Source organism: Macaca fascicularis, chromosome 6 (assembly GCF_037993035.2).
Source record: "Macaca fascicularis isolate 582-1 chromosome 6, T2T-MFA8v1.1".
NCBI lineage: Eukaryota > Metazoa > Chordata > Mammalia > Primates > Cercopithecidae > Macaca > Macaca fascicularis.
In genome coordinates, this window is record NC_088380.1 from 167,234,961 (window position 1) to 167,253,606 (window position 18,646).

The 18,646-nt window shown below is 43.2% G+C and overlaps 1 long non-coding RNA gene across 1 annotated transcript; it reads right to left on the reverse strand.

Moving 5' to 3' along the window:
- Window positions 1-10,657: 10,657 nt before the first annotated feature.
- On the reverse strand, window positions 10,658-18,631 carry LOC123574068 (uncharacterized). The gene is made up of 4 exons (XR_006698926.2): window positions 18,258-18,631; window positions 17,417-17,505; window positions 16,311-16,461; window positions 10,658-10,985 (listed from the first exon to the last, which is right to left on the reverse strand). It is a non-coding gene; the product is annotated as an uncharacterized lncRNA (long non-coding RNA).
- Window positions 18,632-18,646: the final 15 nt, after the last annotated feature.

Sequence of the window (18,646 nt, forward strand, 5' to 3'; positions counted from 1 at the left end):
AATAGGTCTTCCCTACTGCTCTCAAAGACTCCACCTCAGTTATCATGGGAGTCCTGTGGAGCTAGGGGCAGGCAGTTAACCTTCTTCCCATTTGTGAAGTGTTGTAGTGGGCCATATGAAGAGCTAGGCTTTAGTCTAGCTCGGCCACTAACCACCTTGTTGTGTATGTAGCTTTGGGCGAGTCCCTTCCTCTGTCTGGGTCTCTGTCTTTCTGTCTGTCAATGGGAGAATTGGACAGGGTGATCCCAAAGGGTCTTTCCATTTCTGCCATCTTCATGGGACTGCAAGTTCCATAAGAAGAGTTCCATTGTTTTGTTCAATGCTGTTTCCTGAGTATGAATCACATCGTAGACCCTTGATGAATATTTGTTGAACACACGCATGAATGAATTCTTTGTCTCGTTTAAGGTCATGTAGCTGGGTCACAGCAGATTTGTGTGAGCCCCTGTTTTTTCCCTCTATATCATGCTGCCTCCCACCTCTTAAATATCTTTGCTCTTGACCTTTGCATCTCGTAACCACATGGTCGTTTTTGCTCATCTACTGATACTCATGTGATGTGTGATTCACTGTCAATGTGTCTTTTACATATTAGGGCAGGGATCTAATCTTAGCGCCACCATTTACTACCTGTCTGGCCTTGAGCAAGTTTCCTGACCCTGGTTTTTCCTCTATAAATTGGAATGGAAGTTCAGTACTCATCATGCAGATGTGCTTTGAGGTAAATTATCTAAGAGAATAGATATGAACTGCCCAGCAAAGTGCCTGGTGGATAGTGGGTGCTCAGTAAATAGTTGTGGCTGTGGTTGAGCAGGCATAGCACAAATGACGGGCAATTTGACAAGTGCATATTGGTATCCGTCAGATGTGAGACTCTGGCGGAAGTTTTGGGGTGATTGAAAGCTGTGTGATTAATGTGCTCCATCCTTCTGGTAGCTCATCACAAAGTCCCAGAAACATTTATTTTGTAGTGGAGTTTCATCAAAATGCGTAAGTATATTGTTACAAATCATATTTCTTGCCTTCCCCTCCTGGGTAGTTACTGGATTAAAACACACACACACACACACACACACACACACACACACACACACACACACTCTCTCTCTGTCTCTCTCTCTCTCTCTCTCCACAGAGTTTTATGCATTTGACTTAGTTTCTACGTTTTTCTTATTCCAGATGCCTGAACCATTTTCCATGCCATGTGGTTGGTTTTGGAGAGTACCTTAGAAATTGGGATGGGGGTTTGAAATAGTTGAAGTAGGAAACAGTGAGGGCAGCTGAAGGTTTATTTGCTTCCATTTTCTTCAGAGAAAATCAAAGGAAGTGTGAGACTCAAGGCTTCATAAAATTCTATTGATGCAGAGGATGCCTGGAATGTAGTCAGGGTCCAGAGAAAGAAATGCAAAGGATTATTTATCTGAGACAAGTGGATCAATTAGGGATTCTTATTTGTAAATTACAAAAGACCAAACTTAACTGGCTTAAATAGCAGATTATTGTTTTATATAGCTGAGATGTTTAGCAGGCGATTTGACCTCAGGTGAGGCCAGATCAAGGGACTTCTGTGATATCAACAAGAGCTTTCTTTAGTGTTGGCTTTATTTTCAACTCTTACCTGGAGATCTCTGGTAGCTCCAGACTCCCCCTTATGGTAGCCAAAAGGCTATGGTAGCTGCAGGCTCTATATTCTTCTTTTTTAAAAAAATTATTTATTGGCCGGGCACGGTGGCTCATGCCTGTAATCCCAGCACTTTGGGAGGCCGAGGCAGGTGGATCACGCGGTCAGGAGATGGAGACCATCCTGGCTAACATGGTGAAAGTTTCTACTGGCTAAGTATGTTTCTACTAAAAATACAAAACAAAACAAAACAAAACAAATTAGCTGGGTGTGGTGGCAGGTGCCTGTAGTCCCAGCTGCTGGGGAGGCTGAGGCAGGAGAATGGCATGAACCTGGGAGGCGGAGCTTGCAGTGAGCTGAGATCATGCCACTGCACTCCAGCCTGGGCGACAGAGCGAGACTCCAGCTCAAAAAAAAAAATTATTTATTTAGAGACAAGGTCTTGCTATGTTGCCCAGGCAGGACTCAAACCCCTGGGCTCAGGCAACCCTCCTGCCTCAGCCCCTGAGATGCTCAGATTACAGGCTTAATCCTAGTGAGGCCCCATCTTCATATTCAACACTATCCAGGGGAGAAGAGAGGGTCTCTTCTGGAGACGCTTCGCAAGCCTCTGATTATTTCCGTCTTATTGGCCTGAATTGGGTCATGGGTCCTTTTCTGAAACAATCATCATCGTTTGGAAGAATGGTTTAGGCCAGTGGTCCTTAACTTTTTTGGCACAAGGGACTAGTTTTGTGGAAGACAATTTTTCCATGGACTGGGGCAGAGGGATGGTTTCTGGGTGATTCAAGTGTATTACATTTATTGTGTACTTTATTTCTATTATTATTACATTGTTATATATAGTGAAATAATTATGCAACTCACCATAATGTAGAATCAGGGGGAACTCTTGTTTTCCTGCAACTAGACGGTCCCATCTGGGGGTGATGGAAGCCAGTGACAGATCATCAGGCATTAGATTCTCATAAGGAGCATGCAACCTAGATCTCCTGCATGTGCAGTTCACAATAGGGTTCGTGCTTCTGTGAGAATCTAATGCCGCTGCTGATCTGACAGGAGGTGGCACTCAGGCAGTAATAGGAGCAATGACGAGCAGTTGTAAATACAGGTGAAACTTGGCTCACTTGTTCTCTGCTCACTTCCTGCTGTGTGACCTGGTTCCTAACAGGCTATAGATCTGTGCTGGTCTGTGGCCTAGGGGTTAAATCTGGAATAGTATTAGGAAGGGAAATGGATGCTAGGCAGCCAGTACATGATAACTGTCCACCAGAATAATCAACTGTTTATTTATGGAGTACCTCCTACACATCAGAATGGCTCTAAACATTTTACATGCAGCCACTCATTTAATCCTAATAAAAGCCCTGTGAGGTACCAATATTTTTTTCTTTTTCTTTTTCTTTTTTTTTGTGGTGGAGTCTTACTCTGTTGCCCAGGCTGGAGTGCAGTGGTGTGATCTTGGCTCACTGCAACCTCTGCCTCCTGGGTCAAGCGATTCTCCTGCCTCAGCCTCTCGAGTAGCTGGGATTGCAGGCATCTGCCATCATGCCCAGCTAATTTTTCTATTTTTAGTAGAGATGGAGTTTCACCATGTTGGCCAGGCTAGTCTTGAGCTTCTGACCTCAACTGATCCAACTGCCTCGGCCTCCCAAAGTGCTGGGATTACAGGCATGAGCCACTGTCCCTGGCCTCCAATATTTTTTCTATTCCCAAGCTGAGGCGACAGGGGCAGACAGAGACCAAGTAGGTGGCTCATTTGGTAAGGGGAAGTGAAGGGATGGCGGCCAAGCAGTCTGTATCCTCCAACTCTCTGGTCACAACTCTGTGCCATGGTTTTTACCAGACTCAGGCTGGGAACTACAAAAAGTTCTGCTCTACATAATCATTTCCCTAATACTGTCTGCTGTAATTAGGGATGCGTTTGAAAGAAGATGATGTTCCCATATTGTCCTAGATCACTATCCTTGGTTGAAAGCTTTTGGGTAGTTTTTTTTTTAATACTTTCCTGCTTTTAGAATGCATGAGAAAGACAACCTCTTTTTGCCTCAAATTACCCTTAAATTGCGCTTATCTCTGCTCTATAAATACTTACTATCTGTTGGTGCATTGGATCTATGTTTCTAGTCTTTTGTCTGTAATCTTTTACTAGCAGCATGGCTAGTGTTGTTTTTCCTCACCCAGAGGTTTTGAAGAGGCAGAGTAGAAAGGCTTGTAGAGGGGGAAGCAGGTTGCGGGGAAGATATCTATGAAACCCTGCTTTCCGATCTCCTTTCCTTCCCTTATATTTCCTCCTACTTCTCTTCTTCCTTTATCTATCTTTAAAACTAACAATTTCCCCCTTTTTATAAAAGTTTAATATGGTTAATTTTTTTTTTTGAGATGGAGTCTTGCTCTGTTGCCCAGGCTGGAATGCCGTGGCATAATCTTGGCTCACTACAACCTCTGCCTCCTGAGTTCAAGTGATTCTCCCGCCTCAACCTCCCGAGTAGCTGGGAATACAGGCACGTGCCACCACACCCAGCTAATTTTTGTATTTTTAGTAGAGACGTGGTTTTGCCATGTTGACCAGGCTGGTCTTGAACTCCTGACTTTGAGTGATCTGCCTGCCTCGGCCTTCCAAAGGGCTGGGATTACAGGTGGGAGCCACTGCACCTGGCCTTAATTTTTTTTTTTTTTTAAATGTGGAAAGCACAGATGAGAAAAGGTAAGAAAGATCTCACATAGTCCCATCTTCCTCTTATCGTTTTGGTGTGCTGCTTTGCTTTTTGCACAGATACTAGATGACAACAACAAGCATTTTATAGCATTATTTTCCCTTTTAAAAAACAGCTAGAAGGTTTAAAAAAGTTAAGTATTCTTTAGCATCATCATTTACAATAGAGTAAATGTGCTTATTTTGTAGATGTGCCATAATGTAACCAATTCCCAGTTTGGGACAATTAAATTTGTTGCTAATATTTTGATGTTAAAACAGCTTTACTCATGAACATTTTTTGTCTAAATCCTTGCCAACATTATCGGTGACTTCCTTAGTTTGCTGGGTAAGGATGTGCTCTCTTTGGTAAGTCATGCCTGCCTTTCCTCTGTTCACCTTCCAGATATGGCAGTCTGCAACGTTAGTATGCACAGCAACTCATGGTGCCCGTGTGTGCCATCATCAGTACTCCAGCCCTTGTGGACTTCTGAAGGAGAGGATGCTGTGCTTCTCTTATAGGCCCAGTTCATTTTTTTCCACCTCTAGCTATGCAGAGATTTCCCATTTACACATTTTCAGTTTCAGGAGCAGACTCTCAGGATGCAGAAACACAGCTGGTATCATTATTGTTTTTCTGCATATTGATATTGGCAGTGTAATGTGATCCCTTTCCCTCACGCAATGCTTTAGACAGCGCTCTGGATGTCCAGCTTGGGAAAAGGCCACATGAGACATACAACAAAGATATTTAGTAGGTGATCTCTTTGCTCTGTCATTTCCTGGGGCTGCTATGGATCATGTATTATGTTTGGCACTTTACTGGCTTTTAAAATAAATGTAATCTTTAATGCAACCTGTCAGGTATATGTTTCTGATTTATTAGAAGAATGGCTTAGAGAGGTTAAGTTAGTTTTTCTCAGCAAGAGTCTAAAGCCCAGCTTTTTGACGATTTCTTGTTGCCTTTACAGGTATTTAAACTGATCAGAGAGACAAGTTCTGCACAAATGAAAATTTAAAAACACTGTGTAAGGCATCTCTGCCAGACAGGCTTGTGCTCTGATGAAAGGAGGGAGAAAGTGTGGGCTGTGGCAGCCAGGAGGGTGTCTAATGATTATTATGCTTGGTCTGCAGCACCTTCATGGGCCAAAGGGCGTTTGGTTACATGAGAGTTTTCTCTGGATAGAGGAAATCCAGCAGGTTCACTTGAACCTGCAGAGACAAAGGAGAGCGGCATCCCGAGTCTGAACCCCAGCTGAACTGCAAGCCAGCTGATCAAGTACCGGCTCTAATCCTTACACCCAACAGCGGCTGTCTATTTGGGGAATTTCCTGGGTTTAAGAACCCCAAGCATCTCAGCTACCAAGTGGGCTGGAAACACAAAGGTTGTCGTGACACTTGGGGGTATTTTTTTTTTATAGTTGTGTATGTCACAATTTCCTACTACCAGATCAAAGAGTCTGAGGGCCAAAGAATTCAGGTGGAGACTTCCCCACAGTACTCAGGGCATACTTGAGGGTCATCTTTCCAGTGTATATTTTTGTACTTTTGAGCCCACACTGTGACATTTAAGGTGAACAACAGCAAGATTCTCAAGTCCCCTGTATGTGCAACGTAAACCACGGAGCAAAAGCATCCCTTCTACATGCGACCAGGTAAAACATAAGGGACTCTAGACACTGTGTCTGTGCTTCTCCAGGGCTCATGAAAAAAAATTGGCTCCAAAATTCAAAAGGAAAACACAAAATTAAAGTGAATAAATGTTTAATTTAATGCTTTCTCAAGATAACATCATAACATTGAGTTGATTTATCAGCTTTAGCTCATATATCAACATCACCACGGAATTATGCAAATTGAGGACATGGTTCTGATATATGCATGTTTCAGTTAACCCAGTACAGTAATCCTTTGGTATCCAAGGGAGATTGTTGCAGGACCCTGTCATGGATACCAAAGTTTATGGATGCTCAAGTCCCTCATATAAACGGTGTAGTACTGTGCTGTGCAGAATTGAGGACAGCCTGTATGGGTGCATTTTGAAATATCTAATTCAATGGTAGAGACGGGGAGGGAGTGAGGTGTTCAAAAGGAAGAGTGATGCTGCTTGGAATTAAAGTAAAAACAATGCAGGCCTCAAAAAGTCTTCATAACAACAGTGAAGATTGCTTCCTGAGAGTAGACAACAGCTCCAACCCAGTAATTCAGTTAATTTTTGCATTTATGAGAAATTTAGAATGTAGCATTCTTAATTAAAAATTCTTATTAAAAAATAAGAAAGGTAGCATAACATTTAGTTGGATTGGGACTCCAAACCGGGTAAGACAGTGCTCTTGTCAACAAAGATTCACACTCCTTCCACATTCCTCTCTTTCCAGCATCTTTGTTTTTTGAGATGGAGTCTCGTTCTGGTCACCCAGGCTGGAGTACAGTGACGCGGTCTCGGCTCACTGCAGCCTCCCCCTCCTGGGTTCAAGCGATTCTCCTGCCTCAGCCTCCCGAATAGCTGGGATTGCAGGCACCCACCACCACACCCGGCTAATTTTTTTATTTTTTAATAGAGACGGGATTTCACCATGTTGGCCAGGCTGATCTCGAACTCCTGACCTCAGGTGATCCACCCGCCTCGGCCTCCTAAAGTGCTGGGATTACAGGCATGAGCCACCATGCCAGGCCTTCTTCACTGACTTTTAACTCTAGGAATTTATTTAATTTCTTTGAGTGTCTGTCTGCTGGATTTTTGTCTGTGAAATGGAGACAAATACCCATCTTATAAGCATTAAATGAGATAATGTAATATAAGTTCTATAAATGATGCTTAAGCTCTTCTCCATCTTCCCCCCCCAACAAAATGAAACAAAAATGATACGTATTTTGGTTATAGAAGGATGAGGCTGAATTCATATATCATCCCAGAAAACCTGCCTCAAGATTTTAGAGTTTATTCCTCCCAAGGCAAAAGGCAGCGGATGGAGGTGCTTACAGCTGGCAGCATATAGCTGTTTAAATTCTGGCTCCAAGCATCCGCTTTCCTGTTTCTGGAAAATGATACTAATGACCCCCATGTGTCATAAAGGAGCCCTTAGGAATGCCGAAGTCGAGTTAATTGACTGGAACGGGATAATGTACTTGTTAGCAGAAACCAGCTAGGGCTGAGTTCCTTCTGTTTACTCCATTCGAGTCTAGCCCCAGTTAATGGATCCAAATAATTTTGGATTTCTTTAAACAGAATTGTCGCTAACGTTATGCAGCTTTTAACCTTTTATAAAAACTTCACAAACAGGTTGCTTACTCCTTAATACAACATGGGATGTGTGAAGAGTGCCCTTAACTCTTCTGGTCACCCTTATGCTTCCTCCCTTCAATCCATCCACCCCTTTTCAGCAGATGCTGGAGTGCCTGAAGGTATGCTCAGAGCCCGCTCAGATGCCTGGGTCCACCCCACACTCCCAGGGAGCTCCCTTCTAATGGGAGGGAATCTCACACAAGGAAAGAGTTTTGATGTGGACCCCTTGAGAGGCAGAGTAATGCAGTGTACCAGGTTCAGAGATGTGGGGACAGGAAACCTCAATTCAAATCCTGGCTCTGGTATTTTCTAGCTATGTGAACTCTGGCAAGTTTTGACTCTCTTGGAACCTCGGTTTCCTCATTTCTAATCTAAGAATAATAATAGTATCTGCTTTTTAGGGTTCTTAGGAGGATTAAATAAGAACATGTTTGTATGAACAGTGTCTGGTGTATAATAAGTGCTCAATAAATATTTGCTTTTAAAAAAGTTATCTATAGTAGATGTTCAAACAAACCCTTTGGGAACTCAGCAAGATAAGCAACAAAAACCCTCAGGGGAGGTCAGGAAAGTGACTACATCTGCCTGGAAGCAAAATCCTTTGAGCTGATCTTTTCCCGTCCATGAGCACATGACCAAGGAAAGGAAGCTATATTTTTCTTGACTGCGAATTTGAATTTGCAGTTGCACATTCCAAAGGCCTTGTGAGTTCTTTCCAGTTTGGGAAAAGGAACAGCTAAGGGCACCCATGGAAACACTTACTAATTGTATGACCTTAGGCAAGTCCCCCAACCTCACCAAAGATAAAATTCCCCCATCAGTAAAATGGGAATCATAAAATGGAGATAATAATTCGGGCTACCTGCTATGATTGCTGTGGGATTAGGGGAATGATGCACGTGATACTTTTAGCAGAGTGCCTGGTGCCTAGTAGGTGCCCATTAAAATTTAGCTATGACTGTTCCCTTTAGCTGACACACAGGACTGCCTTGAATGTTCACATTTCCAGAGACAGGTGCTCGGGAAGATTTCTCAGTGTTCCGCCTGCCAGGTCGGTGCTCACTTCAAGCAGTCAGTTTACAGTTCAAAGAATCCCTTTGTTCAAAGGGTGAGCAAATCCAGGTCTCGTGTATCTGCAGCAATGAAACAAGGGAGTTTTCTCCCTGATCTTCACCCCAAAGGCAGAGTCTCTCTTTTTAAATGCCTGCACACATGTTATTTATTTATTTTTGGTTAACGTTTAAATTGAGGTTTTGGCTGAAACTCAGCCCGCGCGCACTTGAAAAGCCAACAGGCTCATTGGGCAGCCGACAAAGCTCTCGGGATTTCCCCGCGAGGCTGCGGGAGAGTACAGACAGGAAGCCTGGGGACCCAGCGCCTGACCAGAACTTCCTCGGGGGAGGCTGCAGGGGAGCAGGCGCATCCTGCACAGAACGCTCTAGAGCGCCGCAGGCCAAAGCAGCAGCCTGCTCCCGACACGTGCTGCAAGGGGGTCCCGACCTGGGGGTCTGTACCCTGCACGCATGAGGAGGGAGGTGGAGGCTTTCCCCTCAGCCCCCCGGAGAGAAGCTGACCCTGCCAGGCTGGAACCTTCCATTCCGGCCCAGCCTCTTCCTCCCTCGCTGTGCCGAGGAGGGATCTAGAAGGGACTTTCCAGAGAGGGTTAGCGTGCAGGGTGTGGAAATGGAATAAAAGCATATGCAAATAGGTCTTAGCTGCCTTCCTCTACCCCAGCAAATAAGAGTCTTTCTCCAAGACGCTTGACCGCTCTTCCTTCCCTGGATGGCAGCAGCAGGGCCGATTGGAGTGGTAAACCCTGGGCCGGAAGCCATGCCAAAGGGGTGGGCAGGATGGACAGGAGACAGTAGCACAACGAGGAGGGGGAGAACGGAGGCTGAATTGGAAATGATAAAATAAAATGAAATTTTAGGAGCTCGCTGTGAGTATGAGCTGGGAAAAAATAATCATTCCAAGCTGATTTATTATGTACTTACCTTCTGTTTGAGAGGCAGCAGGCTTTTGTACAGTGGATTATTGCAGAGTAAATGGCACATTAAAGATATAATCAAGATGTTTAAGGCATATTGAAATGGCATTAGAATTAAAGTAGGTGAGAGACTTTTGTCATGGTCTAGAAATATAAAAATGTCAGTGACTTGGAGATATTTCCAGTGCTTTAGTAAAGATGCGGCTTCATTTCCAAAGGGGACATATTTTTAACCTTTTGTTATTTTCAGGGTGGGGTGGGATAGAGTGGGGTCAGGAAGTGGTTTAGAATCTCTATGGATGATAAAATAATATGCTTTAAACCCTGGAGTTGTAGACTGTGGTCTCTATTTAGGAAGTCATAAACTTTCTTGCAGTGACAACAGCATGAAAATATTGCACAGTAAATATGGTGCTCTTAGGAGGTTTCAGGGCTGGAGGATTATGGCCATTACTTTTTGTTTATTGTGTTCCTATTCTCAATCTCAATTTTGTCTTGTATATTAATAATTTTTTTAAATTTTTCTAATTTTTTTAAAGAATCTGTTACATACTGAACCTGACTTGTATGCTAATTGGCAAACAGTGTCACTTTTCTTTCTTGATGCCTCGATGGGCTTAATTATTGTATTACTGTATTTTTTTGTCATTTGAGACCTTTATATTCAGTGTCCTTTCTTTCTTCCTTTTTTTTTTGAGATGGAGTCTGGCTCTGTCACCCAGGCTGGAGTGCAGTGGTACAATCTCAGCTCACTGCAACCTCCACCTCCTGGGTCCAAGCGATTCTTGTTCCTCAGCCTCGAGAGTAGCTGGGATTACAGAAGCGCGCCATGACGCTGGCTAATTTTTGTATTTTTAGTAGAGACAGGGTAAACCCTGTCTTGCCATGTTGGCCAGGCTGGTCTCGAACTCCCGAGCTCAGGTGATCTTCCCGCTTCAGCCTCCCAAAGTGCAGTGTCCTTTATTTCATTTGTGTGCCCCGGTTCTGCTCTGATTTTGCCCCAAACCCTTCTGAGTATAGCCCTCTGCTGACATTTTATCCCCGTTATTAATAATGGGCTTTTGGACATAACTTTTGGCTTATCTTTATTTGTTTTTGTTATTGTTTTTAAAATCATACTGCTGTCCTTATGCATGGTACTCCTTGGAACAGATAAGCAGCAGTACAAGAAGCTCTTTGAGAGAGAGAAAGTGGACTCTGGTGGACTCTGGGGGTCATGCAGGTTGTTTGGAGTTGTTGGACTGTTAGCTTGTGGAGTGGGTGGTGTTTCATCTTCAGGATTCCATAAGGCCAGGCCTGGGATGGGATGAGGAGCTGACTGGATGGCCCCTGGTGATGCATTCCTGCGCCCTCTTCTCATGTCTGAATTCCTAGAGTCCCACTTTCTGCAAAGGCCCTGCGGGAATCAGACACATGCACTGCTTCAGTTGGGTGTAGTTTTAGGTTCTCAGTGGAGGCCTTTAGGCTCAACCTGTAGTAAATATTTGTTTTCTCTGGCTGTCAGCAATCTTTAGTCTTGGGTGTGGTCCCTTAAAGCCAGCTTTTGGGCAATTTTTGAATTGCAATGGGGATTCCTGCTTCCGATTGTTCTACAATCTGGCAAACATTTCTTATTTTGTTTTGGGCTTCAGTCTTATTTAGTAACAAGAGAAAATCTTCTATTTTCAACAATAACTTACAAATTATTTTTATGACTTACACTTTGTGAAGCATTTTTGTCATTTCATGTAATTCATAAAATTTGTAAGGTTGGTAGAAACAGTATAATTAGCACATAATGGGAACTTATTAAATATTTGTTAAATGAATGAATTAAATCCATTTTACTGCTGAGAAAATTGAAACTCAAAGAGATCAAGTGATCTATTTAAGGCTCCACTTTCCAATAGGGACTCGCATCTGATTTTTCCCATTCCAGACTGACTCTGATATAATATCTTACGTACTATTTGTTACTCTTTCTCCAAGATCTTGGAAAGATCCTTCGATTCTCTAAGATAATAGGACAATGCAAATGCATGGATACACCATCAAAGGGGTGGCTGAGGGCTGTCTACCTCTTTGTATAGTTCTTTCCTAGGTTCCTGACTCTGCTAAAAACTTATATCCTTAAGGATATGACTATTTAGATACATTCCTTGTTGGAGATAAGAGCACAAGTTCATTGCTGAATCATGGTGTATATATACAAAAAAAAAGAGTGTGCAAGTTCATGCTGAAAAAAATGACTATCTTGAATTTTTAATATTTTTTGGAAGTTTGAGCATAAAACTCTGCACATCTCAGGGGAAGTTAATTTCAGAGTTTTGGATGTGGAGCTGAATATTTTCTCTAGGTTTGTCTCTTGGGGTACTGGAGGGAGTCATGCGGTGCCGCCATTTTGGGGTAATCTTGGTGTGTAGCATTCAGTAGTCATCTGGCCTACAATCGTCATTATCAGCTGCCCCCACTGCTGGAGGAAATGTCACCCATATCAGTTCAGACATTAAAATAATAAGAAAAGAGCCAGTTGTTCTAACCAAACCAAGAATTAGGCTTAAGGTCACACCCATGTACCAATAACATCCATCAGCTTGCCAGAGACTTCCTTTAACCGGGGACACCAGGAACAGAGAGAAAGAAGAAAAATTTCCCTGTTAAATCTGAAGCTAATTAGAGAGGGATGCCAAATGGGTGTTCCCCACAAGGGCCTTTCCCTTTGACTTCTGTAACCGGAGATTCAGTTTTGGGTCTGGATTATCTCCCAGAAGAAAGCTGCAAAAACAACTCGGGTTACTTCTTTACTAAACTGATCCTCTTTGCTGCTCCAGTGTGCAATTGTATTGCCACACAGAGAGTCTCAAACCTGTCAGTCTTTTTTGCAGTTGTTTTTGTGTCTCATAGGACTTCCTCAAGTGAAGATTGTAAATATTTATTTTTATATTTACTTTTGAAACATCTATAGTTTTTGTTGCTATCACATTGTTCATTTGCATTTAGGTCCGTCATCCATCTGAAGTATATTTTTGTGTATGATATAAGACAGATCTGATGTTAATGTTTTCCTCTTTAGGTACTAGTTTTTCCTCTACTTTTTTAAAAAAATAAAATGTTGGAATTAGGATCGTTTTAGATTTATAGAAGCATTGCATAGACAGTACAGAGTGTTCTCGTACACTCCACTCTCCTGCTTTTTGATTTCTTCCTCTGCTTTGAAAGGATATTTTTACCTGGTCCTAAATTACAGCATGTACACAGATATCTTTCTAGAATCTCATTTTTATTCTATTGGTGATATGCTATTTCTGCTCCAATGTCACATGTTTAATTATTATTTCTAGAGATTTCATAGCTTTTGCTAGGAAACCTGAGCTCTCACAGGACTTTTAAGAGGTCAAATTCAGCCTTCAGGCAAGTGAAATAATATCAACCCTGTAGTTGTTGCTGCTGAGGTAACCGGCCAGGAAGTAACACAGCTGCTACACAGGGAAGGGAGGTGATCACTGGTCACCTGCCCTTTTCTCTGGGCACAAGTCTTGGACACAATAGCAAGGACCAGGCTTTGGAGTAGAGTTTCTTCACCTTAGCGCTATTAACGTTTTGGGACTGAAAGTTCTTTGCTATTGGGGAGTACTGACCTGTGCATTGTAAGACATTTATCAGCATCTCTGGCCTCAACCCACTAGATGTCCCCCAACTCATGACACCTTGAAATGACAGCCAACTCATGGCAATCAAAAATATTTTCAGACACCGCAAATATTCCTAGGAAGGTTAAGCCTCCTCCTCCCCTCCCCCTGCCCCTCCAGTTGAGAACCACTGCTCTGGAGCCAGCCTGAGTGTTAACCTTGGCTCTACTGTTTAGTAACTGTATGCCTTCATTTTGCCAATGAAAAATAGCCAAATTCTGTAAAATATTTGAAGAGATATATTCTGAGGCAAATTTGAGTGACCATGGCCTGTGACACAGCCCTCAGGAGGTCCTGAGAACATATGCCCAAGGTGGCCCAGGTGCCTATTGGTTTTATACATTTTAGGCAGGCATGAGACATCAATCAAATACATTTAAAAAATACACTGGTTTGGTCCAGAAAGGTGGGACAACTCAGAGTGGGGGCTTCCAGGCTGTAGGTAAATTTAAACATTTTCTGGTTAATGGTTGAGTTTGTCTAAATACCTGGGATCAACAGAAAGTAATGGCTGGATTAAGATGAAGGATTGTGGAACCCAAGTTCTTACTTGCAGAGGAAGCCTTTAAGTACTAGGCTTTACAGAAGATAGGTTGTAAAATTTCTCCTCTCCTTCTCTCCCTCTCTCCCTCTCTCCCTCTCTCCCTCTCTCCCTCTCTCCCTCTCCCCCTCTCCCCCTCTCCCCCTCTTCCCCTCTCCCCCTCTCCCCCTCTCCCTCTCTTCCCCTCTCCCCCTCTCCCTCCCTCTCCCGAGACAGAGTCCTGCTCTGCTGCCCAGGCTGGAGTGCAGTGGTGTGACCTCGGCTCACTGCAACCTCCACCTCCCAGGTTTAAGCGATTCTCCTGCCTCAGCCTCCAGAGTAGCTGGGACTACAGGTGGGCACCACCACACATGGCTCATTTTTGCATTTTTAGCAGAGACAGGGTTTCACCATGTTGACCAGGCTGTTTTCGAACTCCTGACCTTAGATGATCTGCCCGCCTCAGCCTCCAAAAGTGCTAGGATTACAGGCAAGAGCCATGGTGCCCGGCCCATAAGATATTTCTTATCAGACTTACAGTCTGTGTTGATGTTAATGCCGGAGAGGTATAATGAGGCATGTTCGAACCCCACTTCCCATCATGGCCCGAAACAGTCTCTCAGGTTACATTTTAAAAGAGCCTTGGCTGAGGAGGAAGTCCATTCAGATGGTTGGGGTTGGGTGCTTCAAATTTTGTTTTTGGTTTACAATTTCCTCCTGTGTAAAATGCTAACAATAATAGTGCCTATTTCCTAGGATGTTCATGAAGGCCAAATGAGCTAATTAATCACACAAAATGCTCAGAACAGACTCTGGTAGGAAAGACCTGAGCTGAATGTTAACCATTACATTATTTTAAAAAATCCTTTACATTTGATCTCACTCCTGATTATCCCATAGACTTCCCATTTTTCCTACACCTCCATATCTTCTCCGCCGTGGAGCAAATATGTTTAAATCACAACAATATGTACCAAAACATTACATGTCTGTGTTAATGAAATGGAACTCTATTTTCAGGGCTCAGTAACTGCTAATTAATCAACTCCCATGATAAACTCTTCTGAGCTGTGTGTGAATTTTATTTGCAGCTACAGAACAGCAGTTCCAGTTAGTTAACAGGCCTTTAAGTGACAATCCACCTCTTTGGAGCAGGAGAAAGGCCCAGAAATGATTTTCTGAGCAAGATGGTCATGACAGTGGGGAAGATAAAAATCTGGATAAGGAGAAGACTGAGGATTTACTTGATTCATTAACTTGATGGCTTTGGGAACGCCGTGTTCATCTGCCATTAAAACACACCATCATCTTGCAATTCAGAGGGGGATGGATGAAGACTCGTCTTCTAGCAATTCATGTTACTTAGTCACCCAGAAATTTTTTTTTTGTTTTGTTTTGCTTTTTGTAGCAGCAGCTACTGTAAAACCAATATGTTTGTTATTAAGCTTGCCTGAGAGCCTTTCTCCCGGGAATGATTATTTCTAGTGCGTAAGAGCTGGTTGAGGATGGCAGGTGTAGGCTATCTCTGCCTTTGTCCTGAAGGCTCAATTCCTTCTTCCAATGAAACCAGAACTTGGTCTGACAAAGAGAAGGAAGTGCCTTGGACTGAGCGGTGGGGACTGTAGTCAGGCTCATTGGTTTGATGACCTTGGTGATGCTCACTTAATTCACTTAGTCAATACAGCAGAGTGGTTGGAAGCCTGAGTGCTGGAGGCAGCATGATTAAGTTGAAAACCTAGTTTCTTAACTTGCCAGCTCTGTGACCCTGGGAAAGCTGCCAAACCTTTCTGAGCCCAATTTTTCTCATTTATAAAATGAAGTTGATTGTAGTACCTACCTCACAGTTTTATTAGGAATTTTTAGTGAAAGAATTAATTTAGCCTCACACATAATAAGCATTTAATACATCTTAACTACAATGATAACTGTTATTATTCATTTGTGAGCTTTCCATGAGCCAGGCATTGTAAGGATAGAGGACACATTCAGGTCAAATAAGACATTTTGGGTTTCTGAAGAGTTTATTCCCTGGAGATTGGAAGGAGGCGATTGTTACCACAGAGGTAAGCATCTAAGGCTGTGGACATGGGGAGGGAATTGGAGAAGCTTTTTGGGAGGTGGTGACCTTTATGGAGGGACTTGTCCCCAGAGACTGGTACCTGAGTAACTACAAAGGGAATGGACCCCAGTCATTCCCTTTGTATCAGCAGAGCCCATTCACATAGATACAGAACGTCAAGACCATGGAAACAGGCGTGTGAAACTTAGAATATTCTCCCCAACCCCAAATAGAAAAGTTACCAAGTTTGAAATGTATAGGCTGGAAGACCAGAGAGAAATGTATTGCCTGTTTCTGCTTAGTGAATCTAGCCCTGAGTTTCTGTGACTTGAGGCATGTTTTATGCCAGGCGTCTGATTCCCAGCTGACTGGGGCCCAGAGCCTAGAGGTGCCCAGCACAAGGTGTATGGGTTGCAATTATTTGTTTGGCTATTTGCGGTTAGTAATGTTTCTTTTCACCTTGCAGGAACTCACCTCATGGTTATAAGGGGAATTTGTTTTACAGAAAGGGCTAGCGAAGTTCAGTACTGGAGGATCACCTTACAGTTCCTTCTTGGCAAAAATCTGTTGACCCCAAAATGTTTCCATGCTTGCTCCAGCTTTCCTCCTAAGGCGGTGCAGAGATCTAAATGAGATAATTATGCAGACTATTTAAAAAAATTTTTTAAATAAAGTGCTACATTAGGTACTACATACTTTTTTTTTTATAGCCAGCATATAAAGCAATTTGGATGTATCTCCTTTACATCTTTTGAGAATGAACTGAAAGACCAGGATTAATTTAGCTTTGAAAGGGTATTGAATTTGTAAAGTTGTACTAGGTAAGTCTCTCCTAAAAGCCTCGCATATTGAAAACCCATTCCTTTATTCTAACTCTGCATAGCAAGAGCAAAGTGCCACAGTAGTATTTTTTGGGGTGAGAGCTGGCAAAGTCATACTTACAACAACTTTTGGGTTCCTTTATAATTTTCCCTCATATGGTGAGAAAAATACATAAAAGGAAAGGGAGTGAATTCTTGAAAATGGAAGCAAATAGTTTCTCTGTCACAATGCGCTATGACCAAATGAGGTATGGGATTTCTTTTCATAGGACAAGTTATACATTTGCCCAACAGAGTTACACAATAGGACTGTGTCTTAAAAGAGAATTCAGTTTTTTATTGATCTAATGCAACTACAGTTTTCCTGGGCTGTGCACTGGGGAAATGATAATAATGGATGGAGCAGCCATGCTGACAAATGTAAATGGTCAATGTTTAAAAGACCTTCATATTGCTCTTTTGTTTCCGTGTTTTCTGACTGCAAATCTCATGAAGTTGACAAAATGGCTCATAGTGCAAAGTACGTCCTGGTAAATAGGAGGCAATTACTTTGCTGTGTTGCTCTGTCCTGTTCCCCATTCTGGCTGAGGAATGGCTCCGACTGTGCAGTTTAAGTTTATTTTGGCCTGGCTGCTTCAGTAGCATAGGAACAAACTAGTGCCTTATTGGAGATATAGATTCTGAGGAACTGGAGGTTCGAGGGTCTGGGTGACCAGGGACAGGTGGGGGTTGGGGGCAGTAAGGGGGCCAATGGCTTACCATTCAGATCGTCACCACCCTGATGTCCAGCTTTCCGTGCAATGCAGTGACTGGGAGCTTGTGGGAGGTCATCTGAAGGATACTGTGGTCTTACAAAACAGAATATGTCAGTCAGGCAGAGGATGGGAAGATGACTGAGGACGGGAGGGGAACTTTCAGAGGGCAGAGAGAAGGAGTGGTTAATCATAATAAAAGCATAGAACTTGTTATTATAAAATAATTACTCAAGAAGTGTTTTCTAATTGTCTACCAGGTACGATGCACTGCTGTTGTGGGACAGGGTTAAAAGAGGCGGAAAATGTGATATCTGCTTTTGAGAATTTCACAGTCTCACAGGACTTGCACCAGTGGGTGCAAGACCCCACAGGATAGCGTGTTAAATTGCGTGATCGGATGACAGATGTGTGGGATGAATTTTTACCCTCCTCCCAGCTGTTTTCCACACCCAACCAGAATATTTAAAAAATACAACCTGGATGACATTCCTTCCCTGTTTCCTCTGTCTTTAGTTAAGGTCAACTCCATATTTCTCAGCAAGGCCAACATGAATCAGCTCTTGCCTGCCTGGGCCTCCCTCTCCTCATGCCATCCCTGGTCTCATTATTGACCTCAGTAGAGGGATCTCTCTCCGTCCTCACAAGAGTGCCTGGTCACATCCCATTTGTGACTGTTTAGACATTCCGTTCCCTGTGCCTGGGAGTCCCCTTTACCTGGTCTTCACCAGACCACTCTCTACTTATTCTTCAGGGTTTCTCCTTAAATGTCATTTCTTTCCAACTACCAGGTGCTTCCCAGAATCTTCAGCTTTTCCACCGGTTGCATTTATCACATTTGGACTCACTTGTTTGTGTGATTATCAGTGAGATTTCAGTCTCTCCTGTTTGGTGATCTCCATGGGCCATGCTGGTCTTGTCTGTGCTGCAACCCCAGGATCTGGCACAGGCCTGACACACACAGCAGGTGCTCTGTAAGTCCGTGATGGGTGAATGGATGAGCAAGGCGAGGTTCCACTGGGTCAGTACAGTTGTCCTTTCAAAGCACTTTGTTGCTTGTCCTGGAGCCCTTGGTATGTTGAACTTAGCATCCTGTTTGTCTACCCTCACACACTCATAAGCTTCCAGAGGGCAGGGATTGAATCATCATCATCTTTTCATCTCTAGCACCTGGTTCGCATAGGAACTCAGTGCAGGTTGTAGGATGAAGGAAAGAATAAACGAATGGAGCGGGCCT